This window comes from Vicugna pacos, chromosome 1 (assembly GCF_048564905.1).
Source record: "Vicugna pacos chromosome 1, VicPac4, whole genome shotgun sequence".
Classification (NCBI taxonomy): Eukaryota; Metazoa; Chordata; class Mammalia; order Artiodactyla; family Camelidae; genus Vicugna; species Vicugna pacos.
In genome coordinates this window covers 95,409,062-95,432,604 of record NC_132987.1, presented here as the reverse complement: position 1 = coordinate 95,432,604, position 23,543 = coordinate 95,409,062, and the positions used below count along the sequence as shown (strand labels likewise).

The following is a 23,543-nucleotide window of genomic DNA, read 5'->3' as shown; positions in this document are numbered from 1 at the left end:
ATATGAATTGAATATGAACTATATTCAATATCTTATTATAACATATGGTGAAAAAGAATACAAAAATGAATATACATTTCTATATGACTGAAGTATTGTGCTGTACATGAGAAATCGACACATTATAAACTGACTATACTTCAATAAAACTATATTAAAATAAATAAAGAAATTAAAAATTAATTGAATATGAATGAAATATATTGAAAGTATATGTCCTTCTTTAGTGTCTCTTGCCTCTACAGTATTTTACATACCATTTGAAGAACATATTACTTTCTTGCTTAACATCTACCCCAACCTTAAGCAACCACTAATCTACTCTCTGTCTCTATAAATTTGCATACACTAGACATTTCATTTGACTGGCTTTTTTGACTTGGTATAATGGTTTCAACATTCATTCATGTTTTAGTATGCAAGCTATATTCTTTATTACTGGAATAATATTCTTTTGTATGGATAGAGCACATTTTACTTGTCTGTTACTCATTTGATGGACACCAAACTCCATTTTGATTAGAGATCTGGACAGAAAGTGATAGAACAATTATTTGTAAATATTTGAAGGCTGGATTTTCAGTTGGTTTATTTACTCTCCAATTTTATGTACATGCCTTAACAGCTTTGACAGTAGGGCAAGAAGAACAACACTGATGTACCAGTTCCACATTTAGTTGCTGGTAGTTATTAAAATGCATTTACACAGTTTAAGAGAGATGGAAGCTGAATAGATTCTGAAAAGTGGAGAAACAGCAGAGAGTCTGTCTAAGGAGGCACTATCTATTTCCCCCCTTTTACAAATAAGACAGTTGTTAATAATCCAACCCTTTTTTAAAAAGTGCCTTTCTATCTTGACAAAAATAATAAGCAATACCAAGAGAGTGATCTCTCTAATAAAGGATCACATTAGTTCTTATTAGTAGGCTGGGCTATCTGAAATTGCCATTTTACAGATGGAAAAATATTGCCTAGTATATGGTTAAGTCGACTGAAATGACTAAAATCCACTGGTGGGAAGAAATATTTTCCTTGTGATGGATTGATATTAAAATGAAAGAAATAAATAAGTACTATTGTTATACTCAACAAATACCACAAAAAAATCACATTAGAAATACTTAATGTCCTTTCTTCCATATTTCTTTCTGAGAGCGTTTCACGCTTCTGCATGTTTTCCAAACGTACACTCACAACTCCTTTTATGTGGGGATTCAAACTTCATAGCACTAAATTCAAAAGTCTTGACTGCATAAACCAAAATTAATTTATTTATAGCCTGGCTGGTAATTTATGACTTGGCCCAAAAAGATAACCTTGGGCAGATTTACCAACAAGAATTTGAGAAAAGAGAAGAAAAGCATTGAGGGAAAAATAGGCAAGAAGAAGGTGGTTCATAGCTAGATCCAATGCTGTTTTCCTACTACCTAAGCCTAATTTCACCTTCTTCTGGATTCCCATGAAAAGTTTATGAAAAAAATTGTATTTTATTTTTATATATTGCATATTTATATATTATATTATATTTCTATTTTAAAATATAGTTTGGCAGTAGCATATATCCACTGTAAGATAAAAACCATGAGGGCAGGATGCTGTTTGGAATGTATCAGAAACTAAATAGATATACATATTTAGGTACTGTCATCTTCTTTTTCTGATAAGAATGTATGGCCAAAAGAGCTTGCAAACATTAATATAGATAAAGATTTTGGTGCACATCCTTCATTACAAAAACAAAGAGTTTTTTTTTTAAAGTTTTCTTTGCAGTGATAAAACTATCTTGAATTATACACAAAAAAAGATTCATTGTATTTGTATGTTAAATGCAAAAAATTTAATGATTATTTTTTGTTTGGAGAACCATTGTACCCTTTTTAAATAGTTCTAAACTGGCAGTTTCAGTGTAATGGTAGTAATGTGAAAAAAAGAGAAAAAAGGACATAAAATATTATTGCTTTAGAAACAGTTCTATTATTCTTAATGTTCCATTGTAGCACATAAACCTTCCATATAATTCACCAAGTATAAGTACCACGTTGTAAAGCTATTGGTGCTTTTCAACTTAATATGCCTTAGTGTTCGCATTCTGAACATGAAATAAGAAAATAAAATATCTACTTTTTATCATTTTTTTAAAATGCTAGGAATCATTCTTCTTGTCAGCAGATGTAGAATGGATTACTATAGAAAGGTATTAAAAGGTGGACCTACAGCTGGATAGCAAGAGCAAAGGGGATGAACATTAAGTACATTTTAGAAATAGTATTTTTTTCAGAAAATATTAATTTCAGAAAACTTTTTAAGTAACAACAAAGTAAAAGAAAACATTTAGATGGATCATCTATAAGCTATCAGTCAGATATAAATAAGTATTATTAACATTTTGATATATACCCTTTTAATATTTTATTTGTATATGTAGTATTCATGGATATACACAAACATGCATTCATATATATATATATACACACATACACACTGAAAAGCATTCATATATATATATATATATATACACATTGAAAAGCATGAGACTATGGTGTGCATTTTTCTTTGTAATTATTTATTCTCAACATCTTTGCAGATATTTATGCATTGATTCCTTATAATAAATATTTAAGATGTGTCATATTAAATCACTATTTTAACAATACATAAAAAATAATATCTTTAGTAACCCTCTACAATTTTTTTTTTATTATTTTCTTAGAGAAAGCCTTAGAGAGACTTTGTGAGTCAAAGGATAAAGGCCACATTTTTATTAACATATCATCACTCATAATATATGTATCAACTTAGATTCTAAATAAGAATGTAGGGGAGTGGCCTTTTCTTCATACTCTAACTAAACTAAGATGTACATTTTTCCCCCAATGCTAAAGCCATTAAGCATTGTTTTCATTTTAATTCACTAGTGAGATTATATATATATTTTCCCCTGTTAGCTATTGTGCAACTTACCCAACTTTACCTTAGAGTATTCACTTCTGTAGTTTACTTATAAAAGTTTATCCATATTGAATAAATTAGTAATTTGCCTATCATATACATTTTTAAAAATATACTCAGATTGTATTTCTTTCTTTTCTTTTTTCCTGCTCTAAAAAAGTTTCAAAATTAAGGTAATCAAATATACCAATTTACGTTTTATGGTTTTAACATATGGAATCATGCTTACAAAATCCTTTTCTTTCCCAGAATTATAAAAAGAATTATTCACATATTTTGAGTAATTTTATAATTACATACAAAATAATAAAGTGGGAATGCTTCTGAAATTTATGTTCATTTCTTTTATAAAAACAACTAAATTTATTTTTATTCAAAAATCTCAAATTCAATTTTTTCAATCCAAAAATGTTATTACTCTTTCCTAATTCATTTGAAAATTCACCTCTACATGCATTTTCAACCACATAAGTATATATATGATCAGTTTCTGACATTTATAGACTATTCCACTTATTTTACTATTTATCCTTGTGCCTGTATTTTGATATAAACACCTCTAATTTGGAATGTTTTTAAATAATTGCATAACATGGAATACAATCAACAAAGATTTATTTTTCACTGAATTTTCTCATTCTTCCTCTCTTCATTCACCATTATGAAAATGAGATACTGAAGATGAAAAAGGCAAAAATGGATTATTAGAAAATTATCTCTCTCTTTCTCTGTGTATTTCTTTTCCAGAATCAACTATGATAAATTTTCTAAATACCTCAGCATTCTTATCTAATATGGTACTATATTCCACATACTCTTCCTCATTTTTAGATTTATTTCTTTGGGATTATGGTAAAGAATTCATCCACACTGAAGGCTACATAAATTTTCATAACAGCAGATTCAAAAGAGTTTTCAGAAGCCATTTCTTTTCTCTACAACTACATTAAAACAAAGACATCAAAGCCTTACAAGAGACAAAATTTTCCTTTCCATTCATCAGCCACTTAAAATTGACTGTGGCTTCCTTGGCTAGAAATAACCAGTTAAGATGCTATTGAATTTTTGACATGACTATAAGAAAAAAGCTTTTAAACCCAGAAAGAGTTATTCTTAGCAAAGAGTAGTGAAAGGGAAAGAAAAAATTATATTGATACCTCTCTTTTTTTATTTCAGTATTAGTTTTCTCAAAGACACAGAAAAATAAGAAGGATTATATTTAAAAAATGAAATTTGAGCACATAATTTTGGTCAGAATATATCTAGAATTATATACACAGAGTTTGGAGTTAAATATCATCAGTACTAAGTTAAAAAATAATTTTTTGGGAAGTAAAAAATGCCGAATGACCGCCATACAGTGTGGACAACAACCCATGGGCATTTTGTCTCTTTAAATTACTAAATTCATAATTATCTGTCAAATCATCCAGGACTAGAGTTAAAGTTTTAGATTATTACGTTAGCAAATATGATCAGAGAGCTGGTGCTTTATAATATCATAAATCAATAAAAATAAAATTCTTCAGATAATTTTTATTTGGTGCTTGGCTGCAGTCTTTTGGTTGTTGTTATTTTGGCACATTTAAAATGAATATCATTAGTGTTCTGAAACATCACTTCAATTATAATAAAAGAGGACCAAAGGAAAAGATGACTCAGTAAGCATTAGAAATGTATCTATTCCACCCTAACTCCAGTTCGTCATCTCTATTTACCTCTCATATAACTGGAAAGATTGTTCCTCTCCTATACGATGGCAAAGTCTTTAAAAATACTAAGTTGCATTATTTCTAAACTACCATCAAAAGGTTTAAGGGTTAAAGGCAAAGAGAAATTAAAAAAAAAACAAAACAGATACATAGATAATAAAATACAAATAAAACAAGGAATTTCACAGTCTGTATTAGTTCATCACATTAAAATCAGATCACATTTTATCTGCAATGTTTATCATTAGAAAATTGAGTCAACCTTATTTTAAATAGTCATTTTTAGATCAAAGAGACATGTATTTAAAATAATCAGTGAAATACCATTGACAGGTGAAATAATAACTTCAAACTTCTAAGTTTTTTTAACAATACAACCCTACAGGAAAACAAAACTGAGGCTGACTCATGAACAATGTGGGACCCTAGGAAAGTGTAGAGGCATAACTTTTTTATAGGGTTTAGGTAGATACCATAAAATAATTTCAAAGCATCACTGTGAACGATTTAGTGTTTGATTAGGATGCAGGCTGCAAATACTAACTAGAATGTTTCCAGCTCTTTATTCAGTCTATTGTTTGTGCACTAATCTATGAAATTTGATAATGAGTTTGCATTTTTAAATCATATCAACTTCCTGTGTCTTTTTTTCCCCTGAAATCACATCTAGCCAGAAATCCATAGCTGATGAAAGGGAAGTTGGAGTTATAGTCATGTATTTAAACACCTTTGAAGGGATGAAAATGTAAAACAGTAAAATTATTTCTAGATCCTCTGCAGAAAATTCTTTCAGAGACATCTGAAAAATCATGCTGGTTTCTTTTCTTGAAATGATCTGAACGACTGAACACATCAATAGAGGGCACTAACAGGCTGTTCTCGAAAGCTTTTCATCGCATTGCTTGTGACAATGAAACTAAGCTGGGAAGGCAGTACCTTTCAGCTGCATAAAGTTGCAGATGTGGTAGTGCAAAGAACAAAAAATCTACACTGTCCTTGAGCTGGAAGATAAATTCACAAACCTAATCCATCAGTGATTCACTTCTCTGTATCAGATATTAACTACTAACTGTGTATTCCCTCTCTAACATACCTTATTTTCTGTGTCTTTCAAATGAAATGTATTTCTGATTTTAGACCTCATTACTGATAACTAATCTCAACCTAAGAAAATATGTAGTCATGCAGTCAACACTTGGTGGTCTATATTTGTGGAGCTATATAGGGCTATTCCCAAATAAGAATTATTTACAAATCATCACTGGTCTTGGCATCCTGCCTCTATATTTTGCTTTTGAGGTCATTTTTGATATTTAGTTGCTAATGATTATAGGAAGAAATCTACGGTGATATTCAAACTCTAAAACAAACATGAAGTAATGGTGATCCCGAGAGAGCTGCTTAAACATTTTGGCATCACAAAACAAGAGTAAGCTAGTGAACAGCTAATGCTCCCCAGGATGTGATTTCTGGAACTTTAGGAAAGTCTTTCTGATTTCATGGGAGTTGAGAAGTGCAGCTCAATCAACCATGTGCCCAGAGGCAGAAGAAATGGAAGATTCATGAAGGATGTTGGTGAGACTAGGGATTATCAATATAGAGACTACAAGTGAAGTTAGGAAATTACCTATGATGGGGCTAGAGAGTATACGATGGGGCTAGAGATTATATGAAATATATATACTTTCCTTTATTTGATAAAATCAGTCTATTTTGACTTATTTCAATGTTAAGTAATTTGCACCTATATATTTAATTAAATGCTATCTTTTCTGATAAAGATTCTTTGATTTTTCTCTTAGAGGTTTGAGTAACTATATGAGATTTCTTCAAAAAAAACACCAAAATGCAATGCCAGCTGCAGACTATACCACAGAGAATCACATTAAGAATCAGAGAGATGCATTCACACTACCTCTACAACTTTCAAGTAATCCTGTGACCTTTAGAAGTGTAGGTAATGATTCCAGTTTCTTAATTTTAAAATGAACAAAATTTTGGCTGATCAAGTTGAAGATTATATAGATATGTATGTAGAGCACCTGGTATATTTCAGGCTTTAATAAACGCTGCTTCATGTCCTTATGTCCTTTTCTTTCAAACATAGCCCCTTCAGCTATATTAATTTTTTTTTTGAGCAAAGGTAGATTTCTTTAGAGAGATACATCAAAAGGCAAGAGAAAGGCCATGAGGTGTGGGGGGTTGGCTGCTCAGATTAGAGTAACAGTAGGTACACACTCCATAGACAGAGTGCAGGACATCTCTGAAGGGAGGTAGAGAGAGATTGTTGCTAGTTTTTATGGACTCAGTGGCTTCATATGCTAATAAGTGGAAGGATCAGTCTATCTAGCCTAGGGAAGGGGCTGGGATTCCCAGGAAGTTGGCCATTTCCCACTCTTTAACCTTTTGTGGCTAGCATTGGGACTGTCATGGCACCTGTGAGCATGCTATTCACCATGCTATTATATTACAATGGACATATAATGAAGCTCAAGTTCTACTAGAAGTCAAATCTCCCACCGTCTTGAGGCTCAAGGTCGACTGGGGATTGAATCTTTCGCCATTCTGGTTGTTAACTGCTGTGCTGTATCAATTTTAAATTGAATATAACATTGTCACAGAAATGGCAGGCCAGCTAAGAAACAAACACCACTTGGAGGGTTGGAGAACTCAGGTTTATTACCCCGGCAGACTCAGAGGGGCTTTCACTCCATAGATCTGAGTGCCTCCTGGAAGTGTGAGTGAGGTTTTATAGGGTTGCTTACAAGCTCGGGGTCCATCAAACAATAGAGTGAGTACAGCTAGGCGGAAACAAAGGGTCGCTTGCAGTAACCCAAAACTGGTCTAGCAAGGTTAAACTTAAAATTCATGAGTTAACTTAAAATTTATGAGTTAGCCCAGCCCAGTCTTGGCCTAGCCCAACCTTTTCCTTCTCAACGTGAATTGGCAGAGACAGTGTTATTTCTACAATCATCTTACCAGAACATATGCCATTTGGTCTAAGCTTTTTTGTTTTCTATCTCCTATTGTCTCTTTGCTAAGTTTTTATTATCATCAGCTAGCCACACTAGTGAATATAAACTAGTATTTTATTGTGGTATTTATCTGCACTTTCTTCATAAGTAATGATATTGAGTATCTTATGCATACATCAGTCATTTATATATTCTAATTGGAGAAACATCTACTCAGATTTATTGTCCATGTTTTAGGTGGAGTATTTATTTTTAATCAATTGAGTTGCAGATGTCCTTTACACACTCTAGATACTTTTTTCTTTTTCACCAGAATTGTGTTTTACAAATCTGTTCTTCCATTCTGTAGTTTATCTTTTCATTTTCTTATTAACGTTCCTTAAAGCACAAGGTTTTAAAGTATCTCTCCTTTCCTTGGTTATTCTGTTTACTGTCTATAAGTAACTTGATGCACAGAAAATGTTGCATTGGATTCCCAGAGCTGCCATAACAAAGCACCAGAGATTAGGTGGCTTAAGCAACAGAAATTTGTTTCACAGTTTTGGAGATTAGAAGTCCAAAGTGAAGATGTCTGTAGGGTTGGTTCCTTCTGTGACAGAAAATCTATTCCCTGCCTCTCACCTATCTTCTGTGGTTTGCTGGCAATATTTAGCATTCTTTGGCTTGTAGGAGCATCACTTGGATCTTGTGATGAAAAATACTGCAAACCGTATCAGTAAACAAAGAATGCTGAAGCCATCAAGTCATCAGCGGCTGCCACTAGCCCCCAGTGAAGACAAGCCTGCAGCCCAGCCTCTGCAGCCACTCACAGTGGTGCAGTCTCAGGGGGGCTCAGAATAAGAAAGGACAGGATCTCAGCCCTAGATAGCAAGGTGCTTATCAAAGGAATGAATTCAATGAGCCCAAATGTTTGCTTCCTCCCATACATGAATTCTTTAACTTGAGATGCCTGGTTTTCTTTAGTTAAATGAGGCAGGTAGCCCCCTAAAAAGACCAGCAGGACCTCCAGGCACAGCCACTACTCTCCTGCCAGCACATCCAGTTCCCTGGCCCAGAGGCTGTATCTCACCTTTTGCCTCTGAAACAGCTTACTTACCCCTAAAGTTCTATTGGTTCTCTGAGCTCACTCCTGATTGGTTATTTCCCTCACTCCTGATTGGTTATTTCCCTTACTCTTGATTAGTCCATTTGTATTACTTCATTTGCATGGAGCTCACTCCTGATTGGTCTATTTCTACAAAGCTTGTTCTTAGTTGGTCAACTTTTGTTATACTTTATTTGCATATGATGTTGCAAAGTGTAAACCGGCAGCCTATAAAGGCCTGTGTAAACCTACAGATGGGGTCCAGAGCTTGGAGTGTTAACTCCTCTGGGCCCACTGGGGTAATAAACCTGAGTTCTCCAACTCTCCAAGTGCTGCTTGGTCTCTCTCCTGGATCCAGCTTGCTGTCACCACTGAGCTGTAACAAATTTTTCCACAACAAACAAGTAATCTTTTTATGTTCCAACTACCTGGTCTTTGTTGTAAAGCTCCTATGTATCCTAGCTCCTTCCCTACCTCTTCAGAGCGGTCCCTCAAAGCCATCTGAGAGGCTGTCATCCCAGGCTCGAAGGGGTTCGAGTCCTCAGAAATGTCCACCAAATAAAACATAACTCAACTTTTAGGCTGTGCATTTATTTCAGCTGACAGTCTCTCCCTTCACCTTCCCATGGCATTCGTGTGTGTGTGTGTGTGTGACCAAATGCTCCCAATGTATAAGGTGATCAGTCATACTGGATTAGAGGTCCAGTCTCCCCTCACCTACACATAACTAATTACGTCAGCAACAACCCTGATTCTAAGTTAAGTATACATTCTGAGGTACTTTGGGTTAGGACGTTCACATATGGGTTTTTGAGGGACACAATTATCGAATTATCAAGTGAGTAAATGACCAAGTAAATTATTATTAATGAATAAATTATCAATAATTTTAATAAATTAAAATAAAGTGCTAATATACTTATCAAATAAATAAATACCTGTTCAGTACTTACTTAGTCTTCACTTAGTAAAATCTTGAAATTTACATAATGATTTGCAAGTTTTTCCCCCTACACGGTCTCCTTTTTTTTTTTTTTTATAATTGTTTGGTGTGACGATCAGTACTTATATTTTATCTCCATTTTACAGATAAAGCAACTGATGTCTATAGAGAGAGATTTCTGATTTGCTCGTTTATTAAGTTTTTGTGCAACAAGAACGCAGGTGTACAATCTCTCACTCTACATCCTCTCCAGGGTCTTTCACATTCCTAAGGGTAATGCTTATGACTCTATCTATTCAAAGGAAAGGGAATACAAGTAAAAGTTACAGTGCATACATATATCCATGAATATGTGAGAAATAAATGCTATAGAAAAATGGCATACATTTTTATCCAGCCAGCCTAATGCCTATCTGCTTCGAGTTCTACTCAGCTAGATAACCTGGGAAATACAGAATGAATGAAAAGCATTATCTCTGCTTTCAATATACTTATTGTCTATCAGGGAGGTTTAAAATAATACAGAAAATAATGAATAAGAAAACAAGGTCAGAGAAACTATGATGAATTGTTCAACTGTGTGATTCAGACAGTGGTCAAAGGAGAATTACATTTGGGCAGATTGAAGAGTTCTGGGATGGCTTTATTATAGAAATTGGACTTGAATTAGGGACTGCTATAAAGAGATGGAGCCTGGAGTCATTGAAAGAAGGCAAAAACATGAACCAAGAGAACAAGTGGGAATCGTGAATCCTCTGTGGAAGAGGGACAATTCGAATTACAGTGGCAGAAGGAAAAAAATTGTAGACAATAATGATAATTATAAAATAAACCTTGTCATTCTTATTTCACTACTTACGTCTGTTAATTAATAAGTGACTGCACTAATAGTACACAATTCTATGTTAATTTCAAAGTATTCATCCAGTAGGAAGAGAACCACTCTCAAAAATAAAATCAAATTTTTAATTCATGGTATTAAGAAGAATTAGAGCATATTCAAAGTAATAGAATGAAGTTGCTGATACCTTAAGGGCTTCATTAGTCTATCTACTGAGTAGGGGTGGAGTGTGGGCAAGGAAATAAAAAAATTTCCCTCCAAGGAAAGTCAACTCTCACCTGGTGGGTCAGTACTTTAACCTCACAGCCTACTCAATCCATCTCTATTTTTCTGGAACTACCAACAAGGCTGCCAAATGTGATCCATGCACTTGTCCAACTAGAAGCTGAATGGGAGCCATCAACTCATTTCACACAGGTCAGCAAACAGCAATCAAAGGCTAATGGCTTTCTGTCACCACCAGCCCAGACTAGGTACAAAGGCCGACCTGGAGGTGAGAGGCTCTGCATCCCATTACTATCCCAGGAGCTATCTGGTCCCCCACTAAAAAGCAATTTACTTGGTGCAGAATTGAAAAGACTTCCTGATCTGCTGTTTTCCCAATGTTACTTTCAAAAATACCCAAGAGTTTCTAAAGTGACAGAACTGATGGGCTGGTCTCTTTGTTAAGTATTTGGCAGGTTTGAGGAAACAATAGTGAAAGAACTAATAAAGAGAAAAGTCAAGTTATACCAAGAGGTGAATCAACATTCAATATCTGACAAAGACTTCCGGGCTAAAATCCTCATGCAACTGTTGTTAAACACAAAATGTAGTCACTCAAAAGAGCTTTCAAGGAAAGCTTTTTTTCACAAAGTAACCATTAATTGATATGAGTGATTAGAGATGGATTGGTTGGAAATAATTATTTCTCTGGCTGCATCATTAGAAAACTGAAATTATCTGAAGAGTAGCTGACTTAACACAACATTTGATATTAGTACACTATGACTTTAGAAATTATTTTTTCAGAAATAGTTTGCCTTAAAATTAATAGAAAAATTGTCAACAAGCGCAAAGTCAAAAATTGTGGGTGAATGTACTCTGAAATTAATAAAGATTAAGCTTCAGGTACCCTCAAGAGCTTATAGGTTATACCCAAAGCTCTTGAAATGTTTTGTCAATTCATTTTATTTATCTTTTCAAGAAAGTCCTTCAAATTATGCAATATTTAAGCCACAAACAACTTGGATGCACTTCTATCAATTGACTAATCATTTTATGAATCTATAAAAATCTATAAACATTATGTCTAACTGTGCTTCTTATTCTACATAAAAATCACTAGAAACATTGTTTGAACAGACTCCTCTCTGTGGGCCTCTGGGGGGAGACACAGCCTAAAAAGTGGATGCAGCATTTTCTCATGTTATTTCATAGCGTAACTACTCAGAGATTCACACACAAACACAAGCACAAATGCAAATACAAAGATAAAGGAGGAATGAAAACAGATACTAAGATCTGAAAAATACTCAACAATTCTTCTTTGGAAGTAATCTAAAATATCTCATTCATTCTGATCTCTAATTACATTTAATAACACATAAAATAATGGTTGGTTAACACAGAAATTACATGACTTTCAATAAAAAAAGAGTCCCAGCTTGTCAGTGATGCTTTGTAGTATGAAATAATTCTTAGAATTAACAAAGACTTTACAAGACCCTATGTTATTTATTTCATAATGTAGCTCAAATAATAACTATCATGATTCATCACAGCCATTGATTTTTACATAAATTATATATATGTGTGTATTATTCAGCTTTATGTAAATTATATATATATGTATTATATAATAATAATTATATAATAATATAATATATATATTATATATATATAAATAAAATCAATCACTAGGAATACCCCAGTTATGTTTTTCAGCACATCTAGAAATCTGTTCCTAGAATTACCTTTAAAATATTGACATATGAAAAATATCTTAGAGCCAAATTAAAGTTCAGGAATATCTTGAGTCATGTTGTTTTAACAGATACAGTTTAAATTCTAAAATAACTTGCCTTGGAAGCTATGTTTTTTTGCTAACACTTTTTTAAACATTTTATTTAGACTTAGAGAAAAATTGGAAAAAGTCTGGAAATTTCTTGTACACCCTTTACACAGCTTCCATAAATATTAACATCTTATACAATACCAGTACCTAAATCAAAGCCAGGAAATTAACAGGGGTCAATCCTACTAACTAAGCTACAGATTTCATTTGAATTTCATTCATTTTTCCCTAGTGTCCTTTGAGGATCTAATCCAGGATCCCACACTGTATTTCATTTTTGTTTCCTTAGTTTCCTCCAATCTGACAATTTTTCAGTCTTTCCTCATCTTTTATTCTTAAGCTTCTCTTTTAATAGGAATTTCATTTATTTTCTGAAGAAGACAGACATCAATTTCCACTGACTATTGTCACAATGATGTTATTACTACGCCAACCACCAGTTAAATGTGAAATCATCATCCATTCTGTGAAAATATGTAAAACGACACAAATATTTAGTGTCACGTAAGGAAGAATAATTTGAATTTGTATATTGTTCACATACAATCATATAACATATTTTCCATTATCTTTTTAGCACAGTATCTGTTAGAAATAAGGGTTATTTAATCCCATTTTACATATTATGGAATTAAGGCCCAGAAAAGGTACTCCCTTGAATCACTTAGCTGATTAGTTACAAACTAGAATTTTAAAATAAGATTTTTTTGAATTACAATTCATATGTTCTAGACAATCTCAAATGTATGTGTTCTGCTGACAACTACGTGTGATTAGATGTTTGTAGACTGTAAGACCTAACTCCTAAAGAATCTACATCCTTTTTAGCTGTCTTGCACAGCTTCAGCTGCCCACTCACAATAAAATATGACACAACCCAACAAAACTGTTGGTTGCCAAGTCCTAGTGCTACCAATAGATTGTCAACCTTGCACTTACTTTTCTATTTTTCCATTAGGCAGTGTCAAATAAGAAGTCTTCCTAACATCATGAATTTCAATGAGCCAAAAAGTCCCTTCTGAACACCAGTACTAAATTTCCCTTTTCACATTACCTCTCAGTTTTGAAATGAATGACATTCAGAGAGGTCTACCCACACACATTTCCCCAGATTTCCTTGTCACCAAGTTATCTTGCAATCTGAACTGTCCACCATGGACTGGGTGTTTTCTGACTCAATAAGCCATAAAGTTGTGCATGCATACAGCACTCCGTCATCAAATGCAAGTGGTATACACATGACAGTGGTATACGCAGGCCCAAGAAGACGCTGAAGGTACAAAGAAGCTACAAGAAGAGTGGTCCCTATTTCAGCCACATCTCCTACTTTCCCTCAGTCTGCACCTAAGGCTTCATGTGGAGTTCCCTACAATGAGTTGACAGAGAAAGAAAAGAGTCAGGCCTGGTTTAGAAATGTTTCTGCATAATATGTAGGCATCTCCCCAGAGTGGACAATTGTGGCACCCCAGCCCATTTCTGGATATCCCTGAAGGACAGCGGTGAAGGGAAATCCTCCTATAGGCAGAACTTCAAGCTATGCACCTGGTTAGTCACTTTGCTAGAAAGGAGAACTCGCAAGATGTCCAATTATATACCAATTTACGGGAAGTGTTTAATGGTTTGGCTGGATGGTCAAGGACTTAGAAGAATGCAAGTAGAAAACTGTTGACAAGGTAATTTGTGGAAGAAGTTTATGGACAGACCCCTCTGAATAAGCAAAAAATGTAACAATATCTGTGTTGCATGTGAATGCCTACCAAAGGGTAACTTGAGCAGAGGAGGTCTCTAATAATCATGTGGATATGACCTGTTCTGTGCATAGCAGTTAGCTCTTTCCCCAACTACCCTCATCATCACCGAAAGAGCTCGTGGACGAAGTGGCCAGGGTGGCAGGGATGGAGGTTATGGACAGGCTCAAAAATACAGACTTCCACTCACCAAGGCAGGCCTGCCCATAGCCAGTGTTGAGTGTCCAATCAGCTAGCAGCAGAGACCAACACTGACTTCCAGAATATGGCACTATTCCCTGGGGGGATCAGCCAGACACCTGGTGGCAGGTTGATTACACTGGACAGTTTGTATCATGGAAGGAGCAGTGTTTTGTTCTTACTCAAAAGAGACACTCTGGATGCAGATTTGTCTTTCCTGTATGCAATGCTTCTGTCAAAACTACCATCTGTGGTCTCACAGAATGCCTTATCTATCCTCCTAGTATTCCACACAGTATTGCTTGTATTTGAGAAGATCACTTCCCAGCATTGTCCCCTTCATCCTAAAGCAGTTAACTTCATACAACAGTAGAATGGCCTTTTGATAACCCAATTACATCACCAGCAAAGTGGCAAGAGCTTGCAGGACTGGGGCAAGATTCTCCAGAAGGCTGTGTATATGCTCTGAATCATCATCCAATATAAGGTGGTATTTCTCCCATAGCCAGAATTCATGAGTCAAGAAGGGAAAATGGGAATGACCCCACTGACTCTAATCCCTTACTAATCTACTGGCAAAACATACGTTTCTTGTTCCCATGACATCATGTTCTATTGTCCTGGAAGTCTTTGCTCCAAAGGAAGGAGTGCTTCTATTAGTAGACATAACAATTATTCCACTGAACTGGAAGCTGAGGCTGCCCCCAGGCTACTCTGGAATCTCCATGTCGCTCAAACAACAGGCAAATAAGAGTCACTGTACTGGGTGGGGTGATGGATCTTGGCTACCAAGGGAAAATTAGACAGTTTCTGCACAATGGAGGCAGGGAAGAAAGAGTATGTCTGGAATACAGGGAACATTCACTCTCTGCCTGACTGTTTTCAAGCCAGGGCATTGATCTTTTGCACCCAAATTGGAAGTTATACTATCAGCTTTCTCAGGTCTCCAGCCTATAGATGGCAGATCATGGGATTTCTCAGCCGCCATAATTTCAAGAGCCAACTCCTTACAATGTGTCTTTTCCTTTTGTCATAAATACATACAATAATAAATATATGTGTATACATATAAATGTATCAACATAAACATATATACAGCTGACCTTGAACAACACACATTTGAACTGTGCAGTACACTTATATGTGGGTTTTTTTTCAATAAATACATATAGTACTACATGATCCATGGTTGGTTGATCGCACAGATGTGGAACCACAGATATGGAGGCCCTACCATGGGACTAGAGCACCCACAGTCCTAACACCTCCAGCAGGTACTCAGGGATGACTGTAAAATAAAATCTTTGTTGCACTGCCATAACAAAATGCTATAGACCAGGTAGCTTATAGATGACAAACATTTGTTTCTCACATTTCCAGAGTCTGGAAGACTGAGATCTAGATGCCAGCATGGTTAGGTGAGGGCCCTCTTCCAGGTCTCAGACTTTTTGTTGTACCCTCTCATGATTAAAGGAACAAGGGAGCTTTGGGGGGGCCTTTTATAAGAGTTCTAATGCCATTCACAATGGTTCCACCTTCATGACCTAAGCACCTCCAAAGGGACCATCTCCAAATACCATTATTTTGGACATTGGGATTTCAAAATAATAAATTTTGGAGAGACACATACTTTCAGACAATGGTATTTCACCTCCCGGTCTCCCCAAATTCATATCCTTCCCACATGAATAACATATTAATTTCATCCCAACAACTCTGATAGCCTTAATTCATTCCAGTAAGTCCAAATCTCATTTAAATATCATCTAAATCAGATATGCCAGACAGCAAGGTACAATTTATTCTAAGGCAAATTACTCTGCAGCTGTGAACGTATGAAACTCAATGTTTTATATGCTTCAAAAATACAAGGTACAGGCATAGGAAAAGTAGGAAAAAGGGGTTACAGGTCCTAAGTAAGTCTAAATCCAACAGAGAAAACAACATCAAATCTTAAATATCAATAATAATCTTCTTTAACTCAACATTCTGTCAGCCATGCCCACTGGGAGTGTCTGCATAGGAAAGAAGCCACACATACTTTACCACTGCTTAGAAATAGCTTCAGCCAAATACCCAGTTTCGTTGCTCACAAGTTCTACCTTCGATAAAACACTAGGACACAAACAGTTCAGCCAAGTTCTTTGCCACTTTATAACAAGGACAGTCTTTCTTCCATTGTCCAATAACATGTTTCTCTTGTCTGTTTGAGGCCTCATCAAAATGGTTCTTACCACTCATATTTCTACCAAAATTCTGTTCATAAACACTTAGATATTCTCTAAGAAGATTAGGGTTTTCTTTACAACTCTCTCTCTTTTTTTCCAGGCCTCACCAGAAAAGGCTTCAAAAGTCTTCACGGCAATGTAGATTTTTTCTAGCATGCACCTCGAAAGTTCTCCAGCTTCTATCCATTTTTCAGTTCCAAAGCTGCTTCTGCATTTTTAGATATTTGTTAGAGTAGCACCCACACTTTTTGGTACCAATTTTCTGTCTTAGTTCATTTGGGCTCCTATAACCAAAAAAAAAAAAAAAGAAAGAAAGAAAAAAGAAAAAGAAAAGACAAGACATATCTGAGTGATGTACTAACAACAGAAAATTTATTTCTTCTCCTTTCTGGAGGTGGAAAGTCCTAGTATGAGGATGGCAGCGTGGCTGGGTGAAGGCCTCTTCTGGGTTGAATACTTACCCTCCTACTGTGGAATCTTTTCTCAAGTCCTTGCCACTTGGACCCCTCCATCTTTAGGGCCAAGAAGGGAGAATATCTCTACTATAGAAACTGTCTATCTTTAGGAAGAACCTAGTATCTTTCAAGGGTTCACCTGATGATGTTAGTAACACCCAGATAATATAGCTTTTAATTGACTCAGAGTCAACTAACTGGAGTCTAATCATGAGAGTAATATTTCATCATATTGACAAAGGGAGATAATTTCATGAGGCATGTACATTAGATGGTAGAAGTCTTTGGGGTTATCTTATGTTTCTGTGTTCCACATACATAGAACAGATAAAATGTATCCTAGTGGTTAAAAACACAAATTTTAGAGATGGACTTCTTGAATTCAAATGCAACTGTGTTGCATATTCATCATGCAATCTTGTGCAAGCTACTTAAATTCAATGTGCTGTTATTTCCTTATATGTAATATATATAAATTATAAGTTTACCTATCTTGAAATTGCTGTGAGGACTCAAATTTATAGAGAGGAAGAGAAAGTGAGAAAACTTAGAAGAGTGTGGCACAGAGAACTAACTACATACATCATAGCAATTTTAATATTAGAATAAAAATATGTTAAAGCAAAGTGAGAAATTATATTTTATTAAACTCCCCTGACCTGCTCTTGACCCCAGAGCTCCTTCGTAACTCCCTATTCACCAATTTCTTCTCCAGTGCTGTGACTGCCTACCTAACTGCCAATTAATATTTTAGAATATTCATTAAATAATTGTTTCTCAAGTTATATCAAGACCTCTACACTATGCTAGGGTAGAAGGTGGCATTTAAAAACAAACAAAACTATAATGATCTAAAAGAAAAGATCATTTATGCTCTAATCTGATAATTGATCTGGACAGTATTTTGAAGAATTCCTCATTCAAATATGAATGATACTGATTGATCCATATTATTCACAGCAAAAAAATGAAATGCAAATATTACCTTTAATAGGCTATGGTTTTCTTAATATAATTTGATATGTATTACAAAAATATGGTATTAGAAATGGCAAACATGCTGTTGAAAATGGAGAAACTGGAAATCAAAGCACCTAGTTCCTAAAGTCAGTTTCTCATGTAACTTTCTCTATGACATTGCAAAAACCTCTCAGTCATTGTGGGATTCTTCACGGTAGTTCAACAGCAACAAAACAGTAACAAAATGGTGAGTAAAAGCTGAAGACTCTTTCTATTTTATAAGTAAAATGCAACATCAATATTAGCTTCATTGGTTAAATTTATAACATATCAATCACTGTTTTCTCAGTTGTGACCCATAAGCCCCAAAATTCTAGCGTGAGCAATTTTTGTAATAGCTAACCTTCTCATTTGAGTCTATTGTTTAAAACAGTTTTTATATCCATTATCTCATACCATCTTACACACACACACACACACACACACACACACACACGAGGTGAATAGAGTAGGAATTAACCCTAAGTTAGTATTAGCCTTACTTTGGAAATGGAATAAGAATGATTCAGAGAAGTTAGGTAACTTGTAAAAAAAACCCCAACAAAACACAGTATCTAAAATCATAAAACATTGAAAAATAGGTTAACTTCTTTATTTAACTTCCTAGAATTGACAGAGTGGCAGGGTCCAGCACTTAATTACAGTTAGGAAAAAAATATTTTAAAGTAGATAACTTAGAATCTTTTACTCCATTCAACTATTTTCTTGTATCTTATTTGATGTGAGTTAATTCAGAAAAACTGACTAAACATATTTCAGTCTTATGCTTATAAAATTTTACCAGATATAGAGATGATTCAAGAGAATATCTTTAAGGAAGGGAATATACGGTCTTCAGGGAAGAATTATATTTATCTGTGCTACACATACAAGGTAACTTTTATCAATGTTGTCGGCCAATTCTGGTTGATACAGAACCAAATATAAGTTGGATTTTCTTTTTGTCCAAATGTCAGGCTATTTTAACTAAAGATGAAGATGAAACTTTAAAAAATTTGGAACATTAAGAGTTGCTACCTAAAATTTTCAAATTCTGAGTAAATACAGTTACTTGCTATAATGTTAGGGATTGGTTTATAGAGATGTTGATTACAGTTCAATAGTTTCTTGAAATTTTTGGTTTTACAATAACTTTCTTAATTCTAATGATCCCAGCCTCTATATTTTAAACTACCTTTACTTTTTCCTTTGAGAAATATGAAATAGCTAGGTTAAAGACATTTCTCTATGTTGACTTTGAGGTCAATATAAAAGTAATAGCTTTACAAGTACAATTCGCTGATCAGTAAGGTGTCTGAGTAGCACATACCCTCTTGAGTCATACCTAATTACCTCATCGTTCACATCTGAGTCATACTTTGCCACACCAATGCAAACCAGCTTTTAAGATGCTGATCGAACCTTTGCTATTTTTACCTTATTTCTTATAACCTATGATTATTTCTTATTTCATATGGGACATCTTGTCTGGTAATTGTATGATTCCATTGGTAAGAGTTCAAAAAGAGAGACAAAACATTTACAGTGTGGTTAAAAAGTGCCAAACTATAGATTCAGCATTAACGATATGAATCAAGAGTAACATTTCTAACACAAGAGGAAACAAACTGAGCATTTATCAAGCTTTTCCAGTGATTACTTATGTGATTTGGGACAAATAATTTAACTTCTGTGTTCTTTCATCTCCATCTGTTAATTTATATTCTATGAAGTACTTTTGTGTTATAGAATATTTGCAAGGTAAAGTAATGTTAAAAAGGAAAAAAAAAACGAAAGCGTCACCTGGAAAATGAGGATAATGATATAGGAATCGTCAGTTAAACAGTTTGAATTTTTTGGAAGAAAAATATGAAGCAATTTGAAGCATTATTATTTAATGAAAGCAGCTATTCTGTTACATTCACACGAGCATAACTGTATAAATTATAAATGAATCTTTTTGCTTCGGATAGAAGATGGGAGGTAAAAATTGTCACTCAGCAACAACTTGATACATAAAAAGTAAAGAAATTAGCTTTGTCTACTTGTTTAACAGGCAAATCAACCTAAGAGCGAAATCTCTTTCAATGATAAGAAAAAGGTTTAATAAGCTTATCTTTTGGGCCTAGCTCTGTCTTTTCATTGTTTGTGTAAAAGTTAAATGTAAAACATTTCATCCATATTTTGGTTATTTCCTGTCTTGAAAAATTTTTTTTAAACACAAACTTAAAAAGGGATCTTTTATCATAGATGTGATAGCATCACCTCTCAAATTTCTTATTGGACGTTCTCACTGTTTATATCCATTTTCCAATAAATATTTATTGGTGACCTATTAAATACAATGTACTAGGATTTGTGAGGTTTAAAAGGTCATGTAAAGCTCACTAACTATGGTACATGGTAGGTTGAAGCGCCTGGTTTTAATGACCCAGCAGCGAGTGTAAACCAGCTCCACTTCGGGAAGGGAAGAATGTGGTCTATAAGGACACTCAGTGTCTCTCAGGCCAGTTTCCATCTACCTGACGAGAACATGGTCCAGGGAGTCCCACAGTCTTTCTCATCTCTCAACTATACTTTTTCCCTTAAAGTCTTCTCTGTTGAGACTGGATACTCAGGAAGCATCACTCTTTTTCAAATTCTTTTCACTGCCACTCTAGTAAAAAAATAAATATTTGGCCTGCCAGTTTATGAAGGTGTATTTTTCCTCCTTCTACTTATTTATACAGATGTTTTATTGCTTAATAAAAAGAAAAGTAAATTTGAAATTTTTAGTTAATGAAACTTTCACTTAAATTCTGACAATAACATCTTGGCATATATTGTGAGAAAATCATTTAATACTTACTCACTGTCTGTTGAATAAGGATGATGTGAATTGGCTCTGTTACTGAAAGAGTGTGATTAATAAGTTAGGAAGTATTTTAGCAACTCTTTATAATGTTCCTGTATATGTAGAGTGCTGTGAGGATTTCTGTCAATTACCAAAAACTGGCATTAGTTCATACCTTCAAATAACTAATAGTCCAGGGAGGGAATCTGATATGTATAGTATGTTAAAATGACACAAGGAAATATATTTTAAATGCTTAGAAGCTATGCAAAGTATAGTGCCAGTGCCGAGAATTAAAAAAGAAAAAATAATTTATAAAGACAAATTCTAACTGAGCATCAGGAAAAACCTTAAGGGAGGGAAAGATTTTGAATATGAGTAAGTTTTCCATTGGTGAATAAGTGTCAGAGCATATTCCTACAACAGGAATTCTGTAAGAAGAATAATTCCGAGGGAGGAAAGTGTGGCTTGTTCAAACAACAGTTTTAAGTGAGTCGTGCATATAATATAAGAGGTCTAAAAGAAGGAAGATGCCTAAAATGTGACCAAATCAATATCAGGCTTAAGTTTAATATAAAAAATGCAGAGCTAAGATAATACATATCAGACCAATTGATTCATTATAGCATCAGTGTGTTCATAAACTCATAAGCATATGAAGGTTCTGTATGTTCATAAACTCATAAATGTGTGAAGATTCTTATAAGGCAATGAATGTATCAATACAAGTAGGAGTTAATATTATATATTTCAAGGATTCTTAGAAAAATTGAATACATATTAAGCTAAATAAGGATTCATATCTTTTTTCGAAATGGTTATATTAGCCTCAGGTAGTGCAAATAATCATATAAATGCCTGCTAATTGAAACAAAAGTCCCCTATGACTTGCACTTAGTTGGTATTTGCAACACTTTTATGTTATCTTGAGAGAAAGAGAAACTGCAAAAGGTTAATGGCTTGTAAGAATTAAATGAATATATGCATTGTATTCATTTTTTAAATAGAGCACTGTTATGTGTTGGGGAAAAAATATATTTTTCTGGAACTGAGTTGAGCATGATAAGACATTTACAATGGGCAAAAGACATAGACACCAGCCTGAAAATAGGAGACAAAATATTCTAGAGCATCCTATGTGTTTTTATCCAGCTCACTATATTCCTGAAATATAACTCCTGATGGTAGTTATATCATTCATAGCCTTCTTAATATGAGCGCAAAATATTCTTAGAGGCCCACATACTCAGGGTAAAAAATGCATTAGTTCTAAAAGTGTTTAGAGTCGTCTCTCCCACAGAGTAAGGAATTATAATCAAATGAAAGAAGTTTAAATAAAATTTATCTCTTTCTGCATATTAATCTTCTCTTTTAGATAGAAATTGTAAGTACAATTTCATTTCCAATAATAATTATCATAAATGAATTAATTTTAATATTTTAAAATATATAAAAGTTCTTATCGTTTCAATACATTTCTAAGTGAGATTTTCTTCTGAAAGAATTAAAATGACACCATCTATGCAACTGTTAATCAATCACCATCTAATAAAATGTATCACCATCAAATGGTAATGTATATTTATCACAGAGGCTATGAATGAGCTTGACCCAAACTTGTATTACAAGAGTGTAAGATGTTATCACTTGTAAAGCTTCTCATTACACAATGTAAAAAAATACAAATGCAAATAATAAAGTCTAAAGTTTTAATGACAACTTTCAAAGAGATATTGTATCAGAATTCTGCTTCAAATTCAATCTAGAATGGCAGGCTTTAATCAGCATGGAACTAGTAATACTGAAAATAATATATATTTGAGATTGATCAAGATAGCTTAGTAAAAAGACATGGAGCTCACCTCATCCCATGAACACAATGAAGTTACATCTACATGTGGAACAATTCCCACTGGAAACTGGAAACTGGCAGAAGGATTCTAACGCAACCAAGGCTGCAAGAAAGATACACAGTCATTTGTAGGAAGGAAAGAAAATCAATCTAGGTTCAGACCTGTGCCCCAGAAGGGGACTCAGAGGAAAAAGGAGATTATACAGGACAACATCTGCCCTGGGAAGTGAGCTGCAATGCCACAGAATGGATGCCATACTCCTGGGGTCCTACACAGGGGAGAGCTCCCTTGACTGTCTGGAGGACCACTGGGACTGACAGGTGGGCAGTGGGAGGCCTAATCAGCTATCAGCTGATTTCTTTGTAGAAAATTTGCAGGCTAGAATGGAGTAACATGATACATTCAAAATCCTGAAAGGGAAAATCCTGCAACCTAGGATACTCCACACAACAAGTTTATCATTTAGAACCACAGAAGTGATAAGGAACTTCTCATACAAGCAAAAGCTAAGTCAGTTCATCAATACCAAACTGTCCTAAAAGAAGCGCTAAAGGGTTTTCTCTAAAGGGTAAAGAAGTAAGAAGAGATAGGAAAGGGACAATCCCACTAGGAGAAGCAAATATATAGTAAGGACTGAGGATGAACCACTTGAATATGTATGATTGTAAAAGCAACTCTGACTGAAAT

The 23,543-nt window shown here is 34.4% G+C and overlaps 1 long non-coding RNA gene across 1 annotated transcript in view; it reads right to left on the bottom strand.

The window, feature by feature from the left end:
* Nucleotides 1-22,942, bottom strand: part of LOC116277679 (uncharacterized) — a 214,511-nt gene extending 191,569 nt beyond the window's left edge. Inside the window, exon 1 of the long non-coding RNA XR_012077456.1 lies at nt 22,866-22,942. This is a non-coding gene — a long non-coding RNA (uncharacterized lncRNA). The remainder of the gene's footprint in view (nt 1-22,865) is intronic.
* Nucleotides 22,943-23,543: the final 601 nt, after the last annotated feature.